The sequence below is a fragment of the Halichoerus grypus genome, chromosome 9, assembly GCF_964656455.1.
Source record: "Halichoerus grypus chromosome 9, mHalGry1.hap1.1, whole genome shotgun sequence".
NCBI classification, from domain to species: domain Eukaryota; kingdom Metazoa; phylum Chordata; class Mammalia; order Carnivora; family Phocidae; genus Halichoerus; species Halichoerus grypus.
In genome coordinates, this window is record NC_135720.1 from 126,670,610 (window position 1) to 126,689,582 (window position 18,973).

The 18,973-nt window shown below is 37.8% G+C and overlaps 1 long non-coding RNA gene across 5 annotated transcripts in view; it reads left to right on the forward strand.

Annotated features, from left to right (window-relative positions):
• The window catches only part of LOC118555710 (uncharacterized), a 332,977-nt gene that overhangs the window by 272,154 nt on the left and 41,850 nt on the right, over nt 1-18,973 (forward strand). Inside the window, exons 7-9 of one of the 5 annotated variants that reach the window (XR_013441406.1) lie at nt 583-805; nt 4,962-5,045; nt 6,214-7,722. The exons of 1 other annotated variant lie outside the window; for it this stretch is intronic. This is a non-coding gene — a long non-coding RNA (uncharacterized LOC118555710). Of the gene's footprint in view, nt 1-582; nt 806-4,961; nt 5,046-5,359; nt 5,540-6,213; nt 7,723-18,973 lie in introns of those variants that run through there. 3 more of the 5 variants (XR_013441395.1, XR_013441407.1, XR_013441396.1) reach the window with 3 other exon arrangements.

Consider the following 18,973-nt stretch of genomic DNA (forward strand, 5'->3'; position numbering starts at 1 on the left):
TATTCTAGAGCTAAATCAAATTTAGTCTGTTTGGATAGATTATAAGAGTACCTTATATGTAACATCATATATAAATGTAGTGTGTGTGTATATACATATATATAATTATATTATTATATATATAATTCATGTAGTGTATATATATTTCATTGTCCATATACATGCACACATATGTATATTTGTGTTTGTGTCAAATTTTAAAATGCATCCATGCCCATTGCAAAATAAATTCCTTAAGCGAGCGGAGGCAATGAGCTCATGTTACTCACTGATCACTAAGCAGTTAGACTTACAGCAAAAGTAACAGATTGATAGGATAGAATTAGAAGGCAACAGACTAAAGCCCTCTGGTGGCATTTGCCACTGCTACTATATTCTCCTAATTAGGGGATTGTAACTATTTAAATCATTTACAGGATGGTCAATAAAAGGTGAACTTCACATCAGAAGAACTTCTTGTAAAATGGAAAAGTATACTCTGAACATAAAATGGTTGGTCAGAATCTGGTTTAATTCTTTTTCTTAAAAGAAAAGCAAAATAGTTTTTCTTGTTTGTTTGTTTTACGTTTTGATTTTGTATAGAAATTGGGCTTCCTTTTGAGGACCCAGGGAAAAGGCACCCTCACTTCTCATGGGAAGATCATGTTTACATTCCAAGACAGAAAAGACCTTTCCTGATGGCTGCACCTTCCTCACCTGCACAAAATGAAAACTCGAAAATTGGTTCTGCAGCTTCTATTAGAAGAAAGGAATAGTCAATTATCCATAATTAATATTTACTGAGGACTCACAGGGGTTGTAGCAGGTAAGAAGGAATGTCAAACACACCTACAAAAAGTTATGTTATTTCAAGTTAAATACAGATTTGACTGCAACGTTTTCCCCCTAGTACCATATTTTTTCATTCCTTTAGAAATCTAGTTATATATTTTTAAAGAAGGGTTGACTGTATATTCTTTAACTTGTTTCTTTTTACTTCTCCCTGCGGCAAAAAGAAGCCGCGACAACAAAAATAAAAGTTTTTATGATCCTGCTGAATCAAGATACTAAAACATGAGTTAAATGAAGAGGCGTGGTGGTTTTAATGAAGAAAAATAAAACAATTTAAGCGTTGCCAGGTGGAAAATGAAACAATCTCTTTATATGGAATGTGTAGAAGGGGATGAGGCACATTGATGCCTGGAAAGACAGTTTCCAATGTCAGGAATTTTTTGCCATGGTCTTTGATCTGCAGTCCAATTTTAGTCTTGGTCTAAAAGGAAAAATGAAGAGGAAAACTCTACTCATTCTAATGAAAAAAATCTCAGTGAACCGAGACTGACTATGGAAAAACAACCCAGGAAAAAGGGTGTTGATTCAAAAAAACAAACAAAACTTAAAAATCAAAACAAAACAAAATCCACCCCCTCTCACACACACAGAACTACCAACCCCCAAACATCTCACCACCAAATACTTAACATACTGTTCATATAATGTTATGTGAGTAGGACTTTTGTCTCTTTGAGAATGAACCATTGGTTCTATCTGATAACTTTATTATTCACATAAGTCAACTTCTAAAATTATGTTAACAAACATCTGCCTAAGAATATGGTCCATGGAAATGTTTCTCATTGCCATTTTGCTGTTAGAATATATTCTGACCTTGTTGCGTGGACTTTTATAAGTGAAAACCACATTGATGTTTAAGAAAAAGAGATAGTAGTGTTATTGCCTCCTTTTGTCCCATAGCAGACAGAGCTGACTTGGGAGGGTACTTTTTTACCCCCAGATAGGGTAAATAGGAATTCTGGAAAATATAGGGCTGGGTTTAAAAAAATGCTAGAAATGAAAAAAAATTCAGAATCTGAGAAATGAGTCATAGATTGGGTTGGGTATTTCAAGGGTATCAGGCTGGATGTTTTTCTTAAGTGTTGGGATTTTAATATCTATGGAGATCGGGATTTAAGCCACTCTATAGAACTAGGAAGGGCTGTTTTCTCTCTTAGCTGGGATCAAAACACCAAATCTAATGTGTGGAGAAGTCTCTGGGAAGCCAACCTCCACCATTATTCATAGACAGAAACAGAGCCCTCTGTGAGAAACTGGAACTTTAAGCCCATCATGAAAACAGGTGAATAGATTCAGTAACATGGCCAAGAAACTAAAACTATAAACTAAAACGAAAATCCAAATGAAAGCTAAAAACCAAATGCAACCAATAAGAAAATTCATACTCTTGGGACCACAGGCAATAGAGAAATCTGAAAGGGAACTTTAAATAATAAGATTAAAAATGTTCATAGATGAAGCAATGGATGCTATGGATGCTGTGGAAACAAAGAAAGCACATCAGAAAATTATCCAAATAGAAATTTTAAGAGTGAATTTAAATTAAAAAAATTTAAGAGTAAGACATTAATATTTTCCTTTGTGTGGGAGACGGTTGGGGTAATGGAAACTAAGCTACTATTTATGAAGCTTATGAACCCTATAGACTAACATATTCTTAGTTGAAGCTTTTCACCTTTATTCTGTATAAAACCATCTAGGTAACACATTGATTTAAATTATTTCTTTCCTTTATAGCCTTCAAATACTAAAAGCTCTGATTTCTCATGACTTCCATATGTAGCATTATTTCTAATGGACAAAAGGAGAGAAGTCAGAACTTGATGGTGCATTTTCTTCTCTCCCATTGCTGGGTGTCAGCCCCGTGGTTTGATTTTATCCTATGTATAAGCTGTTACCATTACATGAATACGGGCAGAAGACATGAGACTCATGGGTCTGAGACAAAGAACTTTATTACTCACAACACAGCAAAAAGCATAAGCATCGGTATACTTGCACCAGTTGTGCTTTATCCCCGTGTTTCATGAGGTGCTGAGCAGGGCCTGGATATGTGTCTGCACGTGCAGGAGGTCACGTAACAGGAGAGGAACCGTAGCGTTGGTGAATCCACAACTTTGTGACAAGCAGGAAGCTATCCAGCTCTTTCTCTTAAACGGACAATGTTACCTCATCCCTCAACGCTTCTCACAGCAAAAGTGGTCTTGTGCAGCAACCCTAGTAGAGTGGCCAGAGTTTTGCATTCTCAGCATACCCAGCAACATGTATATGACTTCAGGGGACCCATGGAGGAGTGTGTCCCGCAGTGGGAGTGTCACTTAACCTCTTAAACCTCCTTCAGTGCCTCAGTTTCTACCTTGGTTAAAGTACTCTGATTGGCCTATTTTGTTTAATGTGGAACAAAAAGGAGAGATATTTTGCTTTGCAATGGGAGCCTTCTCCAGTGATTTTTTTTCAGGATTGGTTTGCATGGCATATGCCATTTGCTTCTTCACAACTTAAGAAGCTACAGGCCCATGCCACCATTTTTGCTGTCTTGATGTCCCTTCTGATGACTTCCTTCAGTTATGATTCAGGAGGGCCTTTTTGTCTTAGAAAAGAGCTTTGTTTGTCCCGTATCACATACACTCATCCTTGTTTCATTCCTCAGTGCCAAAGTCATCACCCTGTTTCCCAGAATGATAATTCAGTGGCACTTGTGTTACAATGAAGGATTTCTTATAGGTTCAGGGCAGCCCCTTTGTTCCCATCTTCTCTGAGAATGGAGTATGATTTCTTTCTTTATTCTACAAGGCTATTAAAACATGCTCAAGAGCCTATTACTCATCACTTCTCCAGACATTGTTTTTCTGTTCCTTTCTAATAAAACAAGTCTCCTGATACTGCATGTCCTTACGCTATTATGCCCATTTCTATAGAAAAGGTTTCTTGTAGTGCCTGCCTTCAGATCTATATCGCAATCAATGTTAAACAGCTCCTTCTAAAATAGCTCTCCTGTATGCAGGCTCTTCTTTCCTGCTCTTTTTCTGTTTGTTGTTGTTTTTCTTTTTCTTTTTTTTTTTAAAAGATTTTATTTTATTTATTTGACAGAGAGAACGCGAGAGAGGGAACACAAGCAGGGGGAGTGGGAGAGGGAGAAGCAGGCCTCCCGCTGAGCAGGGAGCCCGATGCGGGGCTCGATCCCAGGACCCTGGGATCATGACCTGAGCCGAAGGCAGACGCTTAACGACTGAGCCACCCAAGCGCCCCTGTTATTGTTTTTCTTAAAGCATATAACCAGCCGCCTGCTTTCACTTCCCTGAATACTTATTCTGCTCATAGGTTCACTCTAAACAACCGTGACGTCATTTTCCCTGGACATCAATAAATCTGATATATTTTGACTACTTATCTTGCAGGCAATAAAGATCCTTTTGCAAAGTGCATTTCATGAATTAGCTCAAATTACATTTGGACTGCTTCAGAGCTGCAGAGAAAGGTGCCAAACATTTGATACAACATACCATTGTATTTAAAACTCCAGGGGAGAGCAAAACTTTCGATTCCCTCATTAAAAGTAAAGGTGAAAAGCCTCAATATATTTTTTTTACCAACATCAAGCCATTTGTTTTAATTCATGTGTCACTTTTATTAAAGGGTTTCATGGTGATATATGTTCCTTGAAGTTTAGGTGTGAATCAAAATGAACCTATGCATTTATAAGTATATATAAAAACATCTTTCGGGTGGCTTATCATCCACCGTGGATTATGAAGAATTAAAATGAAAGTGAAGAATTGGGAAACATTGGTACAAGCTATGGTTTTAGCACACCTTATCTTGCTGCCCTTTATGTCTGTCTTCCCAACATTTATTTGATGTTTTCCGCCTCACCACAGACCACTTTGGTTGACGACACAGTGATCGTGAAGTTATCCGCCAGTTGAAAATTTAAAACTTGCCCTCATTATGATTTGTTTCACCACCGAAGGGCCTAACAATTTCTCCCAACCAACTCTTGTAGATGACAACCATGGCGGTGGTGTGAGAAATTTTCTCATGAAAAAAAACTTTGCTTCTGAATCTGGGGGAGGTGAGTACTGTGTTGTTGAGTCAAATCACTGATATTTCTAGTTCCTCTTTTTCAGAGAACTAGAGCCCTCAAACGAAAACGTTAGCCAGCAGGCATTTCCCAGAGAAGAGGAATTCAAATTTGAACTCTACGTGATGCGGTATGTACTTTCTGGAATTCATGGGACTTTTTTAATCAGTATTTTCTTTCCTCTCTAACCGTGATCTTCATAGATGATGACAGTAATGAGCCATCCAATTTGGAATCTCTTTCTAGACATGGTAAAAAGCAAGCATAAAGAGCTTGAATGGTTTTATTATGGTTCAAGTGAAAAACTACATACTGTGTGTTTTTTCCCCAACAAATTAATGAAAATTTGTTGAGCATCTAGCATGTGAAAAATATTGTGTTCACTGCTGAAGAGGAATCTAAGTACATGTAATACATGGTCCTATTTACCATCAATTTTTCCAGGCACGAGAGGAGAATTCTCTGCATTTTACACCGTGGCTCTGTTTGAGGACATTCTATTCTGGGAAGAATAGACTAGTCCTTTGGATACGAGACATTGATTGTCCATCTAATTGAAGAACTCTGTTTAAGAAAATGATATTCACAGTAGAAGTTGCCATGTATTCTGCCTACCTTAAGCATTATTCCATGTTATTTAAAAAAAACAAAAAAACAAAAAAAACAGTGATGACCAAAGCCTGCAGTCAGAGGTATTTGCAACCGCTCACTGATAAATTTGACTGTTATTATGTAGAAGTCATAGGGGATCTTTGGTACAATCTCTTGCTGACTTTTTATTTCTGGCATAATTATTATTGAACAAACTAGGTGTTGTTAATTCATTTTCTATTATCTGGAACTGTTTATATATAAATAGGCTTATTTCTTTTTACATGTTTGAAAAAACTCACATGTAAAAACTTCTCAGTCTGGATATTTCCATTTGGGAAGTATATTAATAGCAGACTCAATTTCATTTGTAGATATAGGATTATCCAGATTTGCCATTTCTTCTTGTGTTAGTTTTTTAATTGTGTTTTTCCAGGAATCTGCCAATTTCATCAAAATTTTCAAGTTTATTAGCACAAAAGTATTCACAACATCCTATCTTTTAAATATTAAAAAAAAATCCATATGATTGTTGTGATGTCCTCTTTTCATTTCTGATATTGGTAATGAATTTCCTCTGTCTCCTTTACTTTATCAGTCTTGCCGTGACTTTCTCTCTTTTTTATTGTTTTTATTTTCTTTGGATTTAATTTGGTGTGCCCTTTTCTACTTTTTTTTTTAAAGATTTTTATTTATTTATTTGACAGAGAGAGACACAGCGAGAGAGGGAACACAACCAGGGGAAATGGAAGAGGGAGAAGCAGGCCTCCTGCGAAGCAGGGAGCCCGATGCGGGGCTTGATCCCAGGACCCTGGGACCATGAGCTGAGCCGAAGGCAGACGCCCAATGACTGAGCCACTCAGGCACCCCCCCTTTTCTACTTTTTAATATAAATATTCAGATAATTGATTTAAGCCTTTCCTTTGGAGATCACCATAAATGCATATATAAAACATAATATTTGTATCCATGTATTTAGTATATATTAATATGCTAAGTACAATGAAATATATATTTACTTACATGTTTCTATATCAGAACTATTTATATATGTTGTTATGTATTTATATTTTATATAAATGTGTATTTTAGCAAAGTACCAAATCAATTACCTAACTATCCATGTTAAAAAGTATTAAAAGGTACGTAAATTTTAAAATATGTAATATATCAAAACTTGTGTAACACAAGCGGAACTTCTATCTTTATCCATCAAGAATGGAGTTGCCTTGAGTCACACTGCAGTTTTAGTATGACTCTTTCTAACCCAGCCTCCAAGGGTTAGTCCTCCAGAGATTACGAGACAGATTTGTTAGGGTCTGCAACTCCTTAGTGAGTTCTGAACTACTGTGTTTCTTTCCAAAGCCCTGAAAAACTGCTGAAAACTCTGATTTTTCAGAATGCCTCAGCTTAGCTTCTTATCTCCTTGCCTCACTGCTGTAGAATTTGGTAAAAGCCTTGAGGAGAAGTCACTTCTTCACCCACCCCGTTTCTCCAGGATCTTGGCCTCTAGATTCCAGGCTGCCTTGGACACCCTGAATTCCAATTTTTGTCTCTCCATTATTCTGAGACTGACAACACTCTGCTGGCCTTTTTGCCTTCTGGACCAGCTCCTACACTCAGATTTTCACTTTTCACCCAATGCCAAGAATCAGCAAAAGCCCAAGGTGAAAATCAAAGAAAGAAGTAGGCCCATTTTTCCCTGGTTCCCTTCTCTCCAACACCTTGGCTCCTCAATTCCTGGTTGTCTCAAGAATTTTGTGATGTCTTCAAACTTATGACTCATGCTTTATCTGACTTTTCTTACTGTTTTTAGTAGCGGAGTCCTTTTACTGTCCTGTGCTCAACATAGCTAACAGTAGAAACTCTGGTGGCATAACAAACAACATTTTTCACTCAGCTTTTCTGAGTGGTATTTGTAGTGTTAAGATCTTTCTTTAATTAACAAAGGATAGTTTTATTGTCTTGTATTTTTTTAAAAAAGATTTTATTTATTCATTTGAGAGAGAAAGAGAAAGAGAGAGAGCATGAGTGGGGGTGAGGGGCAGTGGGAGAGGGACAAATAGACTCCCCACTGAGCAGGGATCCCGATGCAGGGCTCGATCCCAGGACCCTGAGATCATGACCTGAGCTGAAGGCAGATGCTTAACCCACTGAGCTACCCAGGTGCCCCTATTGCCTTGTAATTATATTTGGGTGACTGCTGTGTTACACATGGTAATAGTGAACACGTATTATCTAAATGTGTAAACAAGGTCTAGAAAACTTATTTACGGGTACATTTCAAAACATGATATATCTTGACATTTGGAAAATCCCTATCCATGTGTACCAAACCATTCTAGTGACAGACCTAATTTTTTATTAAAATTTTGTATAGGGGTGCCTGGGTGGCTCAGATGGTTAAGCATCTGCCTTCTGCTCGGGTCATGATCTCAGGGTCCTGGGATCGAGCCTCACACCAGGCTCCCTGCTCAGCGGGAAGCCTGCTTCTCCCTCTCCCTCTACTGCTCCCCCCTGCTTGTGCTCTCTCACTCTCTCTGTCGAATAAATAAATAAAATCTTTAAAAAATTTTTTGTATAAAAAACACATCTAAACTTTTATTTGGGGTTATTATTATTGTTAAAAAATATTATTATTAACCAGCCTTGTTCCTATTCCAGCATCACTTTTAGTAAGCAATATAGTATCCCAATCATTACACATTTGCCATATTGATATAAAAATTATTTATTCATGCCATATTAACATGACATATTAGGAATAATATCAGGAAATACTTCAGTCTCTGAGTTTTAGTAGAATAATCCATTAAATCTACTTTACTTATATAAGTGAGGTATTTGTTGTAGGCTCATCAACAAATTTTGACAGCCCCAGAAAAGTGATAATGGAGAAATCAGATTTTGAAGCCAACTAGGTCTGAACCTGGGAATTCGAGGTAAGGCTCTGGTGAAAAAAAAAAAAAAAGATTGAACAGCCTTATATTAATTCAGCCAATGGCAAAGCCCTACTGTCATTCTTTGAAAAATATTGATAGAAGGTGATTGATGGACTTCACGGATGGAAAGAGAAACAGATTATGGGAACTGGATAGATCTACTCATGGAGCTAGACTCATTTATTAGACAGATATAAATAAAAGTTTTACCATTTATAAAGGCTGCCTGGCTTACATCAGATATATTTTCATGTTAATATTTTTTGAGTCCATTTACATTACGCTGGAAAATAGATGCTGAAATATTACCTGTATGAATGGAAAACATGGGGGGGGGGCTAAGCATTTGGTTGTCCCTTTAAGCTAGTTAAATATCACCACAGGGTGGTGACTCTGTGCTCATGCATGCTTGCATTATCTGTTCATTCATCAACCCACATCTCCTTTTGCCATTTCATTTAGTATCATTGGGGAAAATGTAAGCAATATAACTATTAATACAGCTGCCATGGCATTTCAAGCAAACACCGCGGATCATTATTGCCATTTATGCACCAAATCAACCAATACTGATACGTTATGGAACATCTGCTGTGTACAGAACACCATGCAGACCCTGGGGACAGTAGAGGGAGGAACCTATGTGTTCATGATGGACCTATGCACATTCAATATTCACATGGAAACCAGGTCTTGGCTCTTAAAGAGATTAGAACCTAAAATTCAGGCTTGAATCTTTGATTTTACATCTCCTTTCTCTTCCCCTACATAGGGTGGCATTCTCTATTGCCAAAGAGAAGCAGAGAATTGAGGCCATTCAACGTTGTTGAAACCATCAGTTTGATAATTTCTTTTGCCCCATTTGTACATTGAAGGCCTGACCACAGGGGGATGTTTAGAGAAGTGGCCAGAATGATTTTCTCATCAAAAGGGCTAAAAGAGGTTTTATAAGATGCTTTCACTTTGTAAACAGGTACGGATGAGATGCAGTTTACTGACCATTTCTTAGTTCCCTTCACCTCAGTGACTGCTGATCTGTTTAAATTTCCACTCTGTCTGAGACGGAAAAATGGCGCCGTGGTTAGAAAGCTACTTCAGCTATTGTAAAATTGTGGTCGGAGTAATTTAACAAAAATGAGTAACACCAGAGAATGAGTTTATTGGGTACTAAGCAGGGGAGTCTCTCCTCTTCTTGTGCATCTTACAGCATCTTCTGACTTGTACCCAACCCTTGGAGAGGTGGGAGAAGTCAATGTGGTTATCAGCTTTTCCTCTAATGTCTCTTCAAGCCCTGAAAGTGTTCCATCAAGCCATCCTTTGCCATCCTTGTCCTCTCATGTCCACCCATCCCCAAACCATGCCCAGAGTCTCTGAGAAAACCTACCAGAGAGTTCGGGCCTCACGGGCTGGAACTGGAAGGAGTTAAATGCTAGAGATGTTGTTCGTTATGTTGCTATCTAAGAAGTAACATCCAGAGGTATGCTGATGTTCGAGGCAGCCGGGGAGTTTGAGATGACAAGTCCAGCAAGTGAAATTTCTGTGAGTTTAGACTTTTTCTTTATTAATTTTGAATTGTTGGTACATGACCAGCAAATGAATGAGAGTGTGAGGAGCACGGACAGAGGACAAGCTCATTTGTGAAGTTTCTGTGGCAGATGAGAGCTGTAACAAAGTTTGAGTTCAAGTGTTTACCTAATATTTAATTTAACAGACGCTCGAAAGGAGCTTGACTGGTGCCATGCTCTCTTCTTAGGACTCCGCAAATATTAACTAACGGCAACCTCAGGAGGTTGATTTTGTTATTGTCCCTATTCATACGGGGGAGGCTGATGACTCAAGAGGTTAAGTAGCCTCCCCCAGGTGCATGATCAGCAAGTTGCAGCGCCAGGTCGAACTGGACAGACTGCCGCTAGCCTCCCTGGCCTCTGAATCACTATGCTACGGAAGGAACTACGCTCTGGAACGTAAGCTCACTACGCTTAGGAAGAACCATTTAACCAAAGGTTAGGGGATGAACTTTGGGTTCAAGGAGAATAGAAACAATTTCTCCAGGACTAACCGTGGTGGGAGAATTAGCTCAGGTTTGGGCTTGGGAGTGGAAAAAGGCTGGAATCCCAAAAGAGAATCAGCAAGCAGGATACTTAGAGGAAGGGGGATGGGGGTGGGGGGTGAAATCAGATGTGCCTACAAAAGGAGCAGTATGAAACTGAGTACCTATCACATACCTAGTTTGCACAGACCTTGAATCCCTGGTATTTTGACCTGGGTCTGATTTCAGAGTAACTTTTTGTGGGAGGAATGCTACAAGACACATGGAAAAAAAGAGTAAAAACTTAAACCAAGTACAACCTGGGAAAAAACAGCCTTCACTGACCTTGGAGAGGAGTAGTGAGGCAGGAGCTAGTCAAAGGCATTAGGGAGTGGTCAGGGTCCCTTCTGTGGTGGCTCTCTGATGCATATTTCTTGTTAGTTAACTCCCTTGGCTATTTCCTCCTATCCGTCCTTCCACCTACTGCCTCATCCATTCAAACTACTCTTCTAGCAACTATGGCTTTCCCTTGGGTCAAACACTCCTTCAGTCCCCATCAGTATAGCCTGACCTTGGCCTCCAGGCCACCATGTTTACTTTTTTAGACAAAGGTATGGATACTTACATGTGCTTTTTTTTTTTTCTAATTTTTTCCCCTTAGGAAAATAGGAATGAGACAAAAGATAACTATGGTAGGGGTGCTGGGTGGCTCAGACGGTTAAGCGTTGGCCTTCGGCTCAGGTCATGATCCCAGGGTCCTGGGATGAGCCCCTCATTGGGCTCCCTGCTGAGCCGGGAGCCTGCTTCTCCCTCTCCCTCTGCCTGTTGCTTCCCCTGTTTGTATACTCTCTCTCTCTCTGTCAAAAATGGATAAAATCTTTAAAAAAAGTATGGCAGTTGGCTAGGTGAGTAACAACAACAAAACAACGATGTTATTTATATTATCATCATTATTGCTATTACTGTTATCATATCATTATTTAATAGTTACCTTTATGAATACTTACTGAAAAGTGTCAGATACTTCACAGTTAATGTTTACAGTAACCCTGGGATAGGCACACTCCTCATATTTCAGATGAGGAGACAGAAACAAAAAGAGTTGAAATAACCCATTGGGGATGGGAAGTGGAAAACCAAGATTTGAACTCAGATCTACCTTATTCCAAAGTCTTTGGTCTCAACCATTAGTTTATACTATTTATTTTATTTTATTTTATTTTATATTTTTTAAAAGATTTTTAAAATTTATTTGAGAGAGCATGAGCAGGAGGAGGGGCAGAGGCCTAGGGAGAAGGAGACAGACAAGTAAACTTGCGCTGAGCTCCGAGGCTAATGAGGGGCTCGATCCAGGACACTGAGATCATGACCTGGGCCAAAGTCAGATGCTTAATGGACTGAGCCACCCAGGTGCCCCAAGTTAAACTATTTAAATGTGAATTTAATCTGGGAATTATAAGAATACGTGCCTAAGAGATAGCTATTTGTTAAGTAAAATTTATTTTTCCCATTTATATGTATCAAATTTTCAGTAGTGCTAAAACAACGGTGAGAATTAGGCACTGTGTATGAAAATGTCTTATAAACTATAAAGTGTAAATAATGACCAAATATGACAACAATGGGTTGATAGTGGCTATGGAAGGCAGATGGTGGGCGTCCACATACGTACGCCTTACACATACGTAGATCATCACCAAGTTACAACTTGCCTGAGTGGATCGGCAAGTCGCTGATAACCAGTCAATTAATAATATGCTGTAAGTGCACATGCAATCCACACACGTTAAGTACTACTGTGCAGAAAACGGACAAACAGCAAGCAGAATTTTCAATGGAGTAAGATGAGCAGCCAATGAATGGGTCAAAGGGGGATGCGAACTTCCAACAAAGTTTTCCTAACCAGCCAACTGATGAAAACTTTGAAGAGAATGGGACAACTATTCAACTGATTCAGAAGAAAAATTTTGAGACATTTGAAATTATTATCTGATTTAATAAATGAGAAACTCTTGGACCTCATGAAGTTCTTGCCGGTAATTGGCATTGATTAACTTTGAACAACGCTGTTGAACACCGTATAGGTTGCCCTTTCCTCTAATTTAGAAAATTCTTTGGATGATTCCATTTCAGTTCCAAATCTGCACACTCTGGGTTATTTATTTATTTGTTTGTCTATAGAGGTCAAGAGTTAAAAAGTCTACCACTCAAAGTAGAGACGTATAAAATCCAACAGGAATTTTAATGAAAATGATTTTTATTCATACCTTTAATCTTCTGGAGCAGAACTTGAAGTTTTAGTTAGCACTTTTCAGAGACCTGGCACCCAAGTCCTTCACCTGTGTCCCTGTCCAGCTCCTTTGCCAGGGAATCCCCTCCCAATAAACTTGACTTGCTTAGCCAAAGGTAAGAGGTATGAGATCTGGGCCTCAGAAATCCACACAGCAAATAAGCCTGTCTGCCTCTGCAGCTTGCCAAGCTGAACCAAATCTAGTGAAGCCCTTGCTCTCCTACTAACAGCCATTTTTTGCTTGCTACTTTCCTCCTATCTCCCCTCTTTGGGGTGATATAAAATGTCTTACAAAGCAGACTATAGCTCTCTGCTAAATCCAGTAACTCTAACACGTTTTGCCTGATGCCTGCTTAAGGACAAGTGGTTAAGAGCAGCATGTGAATCAGAAGATTTTGAAAAAAGGATTTTGCAATTAGTGCGTGGCCCTGTTTTCTTTCAGCAGGTAGTCAAAAGAGAAACATCTAACAGTGGGGGTCATTATCTCACCAAATATCAAGCAGACCGAATTACTCGTTAGAGTCTCAGTTTCCCTTGAAGTCTGGGGGAGATCTTGTAAGTTTCCCTCCTGGGCACAGAGAGTGCTCCTCTTCCCAGGGAGAAGCGAAGGCCTGAGTGACTGCGGTTTTGCCCAGGGCTCGCTGTGAGGCAGGCAGGCAAGCAGCCAGCCCTCGCAGAAGGCACTCTGGATGCACAAGTGCTTCAGGACCATGCGGTGAAGAGACAGACAAGGAAGGATCTGGAAGCTGCATGTGGAACTTTATTCCTGGTAATTCTAAACGGCGTTTCTTTGATTCTTTAAATCCCCTTCTGAAAATGTGGTGAGTCATTACCTCTGACCGTGGCTTGACTGTTGGTACACTGTAAAACTGTTTGAATCATGGAGGAGCAAAGAATCAGTGCCATTTTGGTTTTAATTAAATCTTGAAAAAGATTCAAACATATCCTGCTTCTTCCTTCCATCAGGGATCCTACAATTATTAAATTAGGCTAGTGGTGTCTGCTTTCAGCATCATGAATTTTTACCAGCAGATAATTTCTCTTTTCTATTGTTGGATATTTTCTTGGTGCATTTTAGGGCTGTCATCTTTGGCAGAGATAATCTGGTTTTCTTCAACCACAGTTCTGCTTGTTAATCCATTTATGGATTTTTACATAGTTTCTCCTTGGAAGGTGAGTGAGTGCATTACCTCGGAGGTTTTCTTTCAAGCCACTTAGTAGAGCTCGTTCCTTTTTTCTGTGTCCATAGTATGTGTCTGAACCACTCCTGCCTGCTAGCCTTTTGAAAATTCATTGTAGGGTCTGGCTGGGATGGTGTTAGATGAACGTATTTGTATACAATAAACATATTTACAAAAATTTTTTTACTTACCTTTCAAAAAAAAGACTTCTCCTTCTTGGCTTGAAATTGATCTGTACATTATGTATCTTTTTTTCTGTGTCTAGTGCCCTTCTAAGCACAGTGAAGGATACACAAATACGTATGCACACACACACAAACTGAAAAATGTACCATTTTTGAATTCTACTAAATGTTTAAAGAAGAATTAACATCAATCATTCTCAAACTCTTCCAAAAAGGAATACCAGAAGTGGCGTCTGGCTGGCTCAGTTGGTAGAGCATGTGACTCTTGATCTTGGGGTCATAGTTTGAACCCCCCCTTAGGTATGGCAATTACTAAAAACAATGACAACAACAACAACAACAACAACAAAGAGAAACACTTCTTAACCCTATGAAGCCAGCATTACTTTGATACCAAAGCCAGACAAGGACGTCACAAGAAAAATAAAACTACAGCCCCATATCCCTTATGAATAGAGATGCAAAAATCCTCAACAGAATACTAGCAAACAGGTTATGGCGGCATGTTAAAAGGATCATACCACATGATCAAGTGAGACTTATCCCAGGAATGCATGGATAGTTCCACGTACAAAAATCAATCAATGTGATACACCACATTAATAGAATGAAAGAAAATAATCTCATGGTCATCTCAACTGATGCAGAAAAAACACCTGATAGACTCCAACACCCCTTCATGATAGAAAACACTTCACAAACTAGAAATAGAAAAGAACTTCATAAACATGATAAAGGGGATTTATGAAAAGCCCACAGCTAATATCACACTTAATGGGGAAAGAGTAAAAGTTTTTCCCAAAAGATCAGGAACAAGACAAAGAAATCCACTGTGACCACTCCCATTCAACAGTTACTGAAAGTTCTAGCCAGATCAATTAGGCAAGAGAAAGAAATAGAAGCCAGCCAGGTTGGAAAGGAAGAAGTCACACTATCTCTATTCACAGATGGCATGATCTTATATATAGGAAATCCTAAGGAATTCACCCCAACCCCTCCCTCAGACTATTAGAGCTAATGAACAAATTCAGAAAAGCGGCAGTGTATAACATCAAGATACAAAAACCAGTTGTGTTTGTATACATTAACATTGAAAAATCCAAAAATAAAATTAGGAAAACAACTTAACTTACAATATCATAAAAAAGGAAAAAATTTAAATAAGTACAAAATTTGGACACTGAAAACTATAAAACATTACTGAAAGAAATTTTAAAAGAGTCAAAAAAATGGAAATGCATCCAGTGTTAGTGGTTTGGAAGAGTTAATAAGGTTAAGATGGTAGTACTCCCCAAATTGGGCTATATATTCAATATAATACCTATAAAAATTCCATTTTTAATACATAAATAGACAAACAGTAAAATTCTTGTGGAATTACAAAGGACCAAAGTAATCTTGAAAAAGAACAAAACTGAAGGACTCATGTTTCACAATTTCAAAACTCACTATAAAATCATAGTAATCAAAACTGTGTTGTACTGGTATAAAAATAGACATATAGATCAATGAAATAGAACTGAGAGTCCATAAATCGCCCATATGTCTATGTCCATTTGATTTTTGACATAGAAGTCAAGACCACTCGGTGGGGAAAGAATAATCAGCTCAATAAATGATGCTGGGACAATAGGATATCCACATGCTAAAGAATGAATTTGGACTTTGATCCTCTACCTTTTACAAAAATTAACTCTAAATAGGTCTATGATTTATGGCTCAGTTGGTTAAGCATCTTCCTTTGGCTCAGGTCATGATCTCGGGGACCTGGGATAGAGCCCCGTGTCAGGTTCCCTGCTCAGTAGGGAATCTGCTTCTCCCTCTCCCTCTGCCCTTCCCCCTGTGCATGCTTTCTCTCTCTCCCTCAGATAAATAAATAAAATATTGTTAAAAAATAGATCTATGATTTAAATAAGGAGCTAAAAATATAAAATTCTTAGAAGAAAACAGGGATACCTCTCCATGACCTTGGATCTGACAATAGTTTCTTAGATATCACATCAAACACACAAGCAACAAAACAAAAAAAATACATAAATTGGACTTCATCATAATTAAAAACTCTTGTGCATCAAATGACACTCTTAATCAAGTTAAAAAGCAATCATTAGAAAAAAAGGGCAACCATCAGAATAGCAGAAAATATTTGCACATCATATGTCTGATAAGAATTTATTGTCCAGAATATATAGAGCACTCTTACAACTCAACAGTGAAAAGACAACAACTCAATTTAAAAATGGGCAAAAGGCTTAAATAGACATTTCTCCAAAGAAGATTCAAATGGCCAACAAGCAAGCAAAAAGATGTTCACCATCATTAGTTATTAAGGAAATGACAATCAAAGCTATAATTAGATACCACATCACACCCACTAGGATGCCTAGAATAAAAAAAAAAAAAACACACCTGAAAACAAGTGTTGTCAATGATGTGGAGAAACTGGTACCTTCATAAGTTGCTGGTGAGAATGTAAAATGGTTTGGCTTCTATGGGAGACAGTTTTATGGTTTCTTAAAAAGTTAAACATAGAATTACCATAGGATCTAGCAATTCCACTTCTAGGTCTGTATGCAAGAAAATTGAAAACATATTCAAAAAACTTATACACAACTTTTTATAGCAGCATTATTTATGATAGGCAAAGCATACAGAAAAATACCCAGCATTTCTTAAATGGATAAACAATTTAAGGTATATCCATACAGTGGAATATTATTCAGTCACAAAAAGGAATGAAGTACTGATACGTGGCACAACATGGATGAAATGAAATGCAAATGTTTTTGAACAGATAGTGATAATGTTGTGCAAAATAGTGAATGTCCTAGAATGTACTCAATTGTACACTTTGAAATGGTTAAAATGGTGAATTTTATGTTATGTGAATTTTTCCTCAGTGAAAATAATGATATAGTTTATGCAAACAACAAATCATGGAACACTACATCAAAAACTAATGATGTACTGTATGGTGATTAACATAACATAAAAAAAAAGAGTACCACCATTCTCAAGTAGTTCACAGTTTAGCTGAGAAGGAGATAAAACAAACATACATCAAAAATCAAGTCGAGGGGCACCTGGGTGGCTCAGTCGGTCAAGCAGCTGACTCTTGATTTCAGCTCAGGTCATGATCTCTGGGTTGTAAGATTGAGCCCCAGGTTGGGCTCTGCTCAGCGCAGTCTGCTTGTCCCTCTTCCTCCCCCTTGATCCCCCTCCTCTGCCCCTCCCCTGCTCACGCTCTCTCTCTCTCTCTCTCTCAAATAAATAAAATAAATAAAATCTTTTAAGAAAATCTTTAAAAAATCAAGTAGAGGCAGTCCTTACTTTCCATGGCAGGTGGAGCCATAATATGACTGTGCAAACTGAAACTATGCCAAGAGATCTTTAGATTTTTTATTTTTCAGCTTTATTGAGGTATAATTGACAAATAGAAATTATATATATATTTAAGGTGCACAGAGTGATGATTTGATATATGTATACATTTGGAATGATCACCACAATCAAGCTAGTGAACGTATCCATCAGCCCCCATAATTACCTCTGTGTGTCATAAGAATACTTAAGATTTACTTTCAGCAAATATAAGTATGCAATACATTTTTGCTATCTATAGTCATCATACTGCAAATTAGATTCCTAGAACTTATTTATCTTGAATAACTGAAACTTTGTACCTTTTGACCAACGTCTTCCCATTTCCCCATTCTTCCCACTCCTGGCAACCATAATTTCCTTTAGGAGATATACTTATACATGGAATTGTTGGGTCATATGCTTGTTCTCTTTTTAATTTTCTTAAGGAACCTCCATACTATTTTCCATAGTGGGTACTAATTTTACATTCCCACGAACAGAGTACAAGGGTTCCCTTTCTCCCACATTTTCACCAATATGATCTTTGGTATTTTTGATCATAGCCATTCTAACAAGGGTAAGGCAGTATCTCCTTGTAGTTTTGATCTGCATTTCCCTGAAGATTAGTGACATTGAACACCTTTTCATGTACCTGTTGACCTTCTATATGTCTTGTTTTAAGAAATGTCAATTCAGATACTTATCTCATTTTTTAATTGAGGGTTTTGTTGTTGTTGTTCATTTGTTTTCCATTTAGGTGAGTGACTTATATATTTAATTTAATTTGTTTATTTTTTTAAAAAAAGATTTTATTTATTTGTCAGAGAGAGAGCACAAGTGGGAGCAGCAGGCAGAGGGAGAAGCAGGTTCCCCGCCAAGCAGAGAGCCTGATGCAGGACTGGATCCCAGGACCCTGGGATCATGACCTGAGCCGAAGGCAGATGCTTAACTGACTGAGCCACTCAGGCATCCCAGTGCCTTACATATCTTAGATATTTTAACCTCTTGTATGTAGTTTTTGCAAATATTTTTTCCATTCTGTAGGTTGCATTTTCACTCTGTTGATTGTTTCCTTTGTGGAACATGCCAAGAGATTTTAATAATCAATGAAAAAACTTAATATTTTCCATAGCATTAAAACATTTTGTTATAAGAAAGATCTTCTGTACTGTGTAAATAAATGAAAAACTAGTAAAACTAACAGTACAATATAACTGAAACATTAAAAAATATTTTGAACAATGTTTTATTTCTTTATTAAAAAAAGAAGTATCAAGAGTAGTTTGCCCTGTCCTTGCATTGTTGTCTTAGCATAACCTCTGCTATGGAGCACCCATCTTTTCTATGCCATGGCAAATTATCATGCTCCTTTCTAGATTTAGATCAGCTTCTGATATTTTAACTTTTACATTTTATACATCATAAAATATCTGTGAGGTTTTGTTTGTTTTATGTCAATAAGTTCACCACTAAGTTC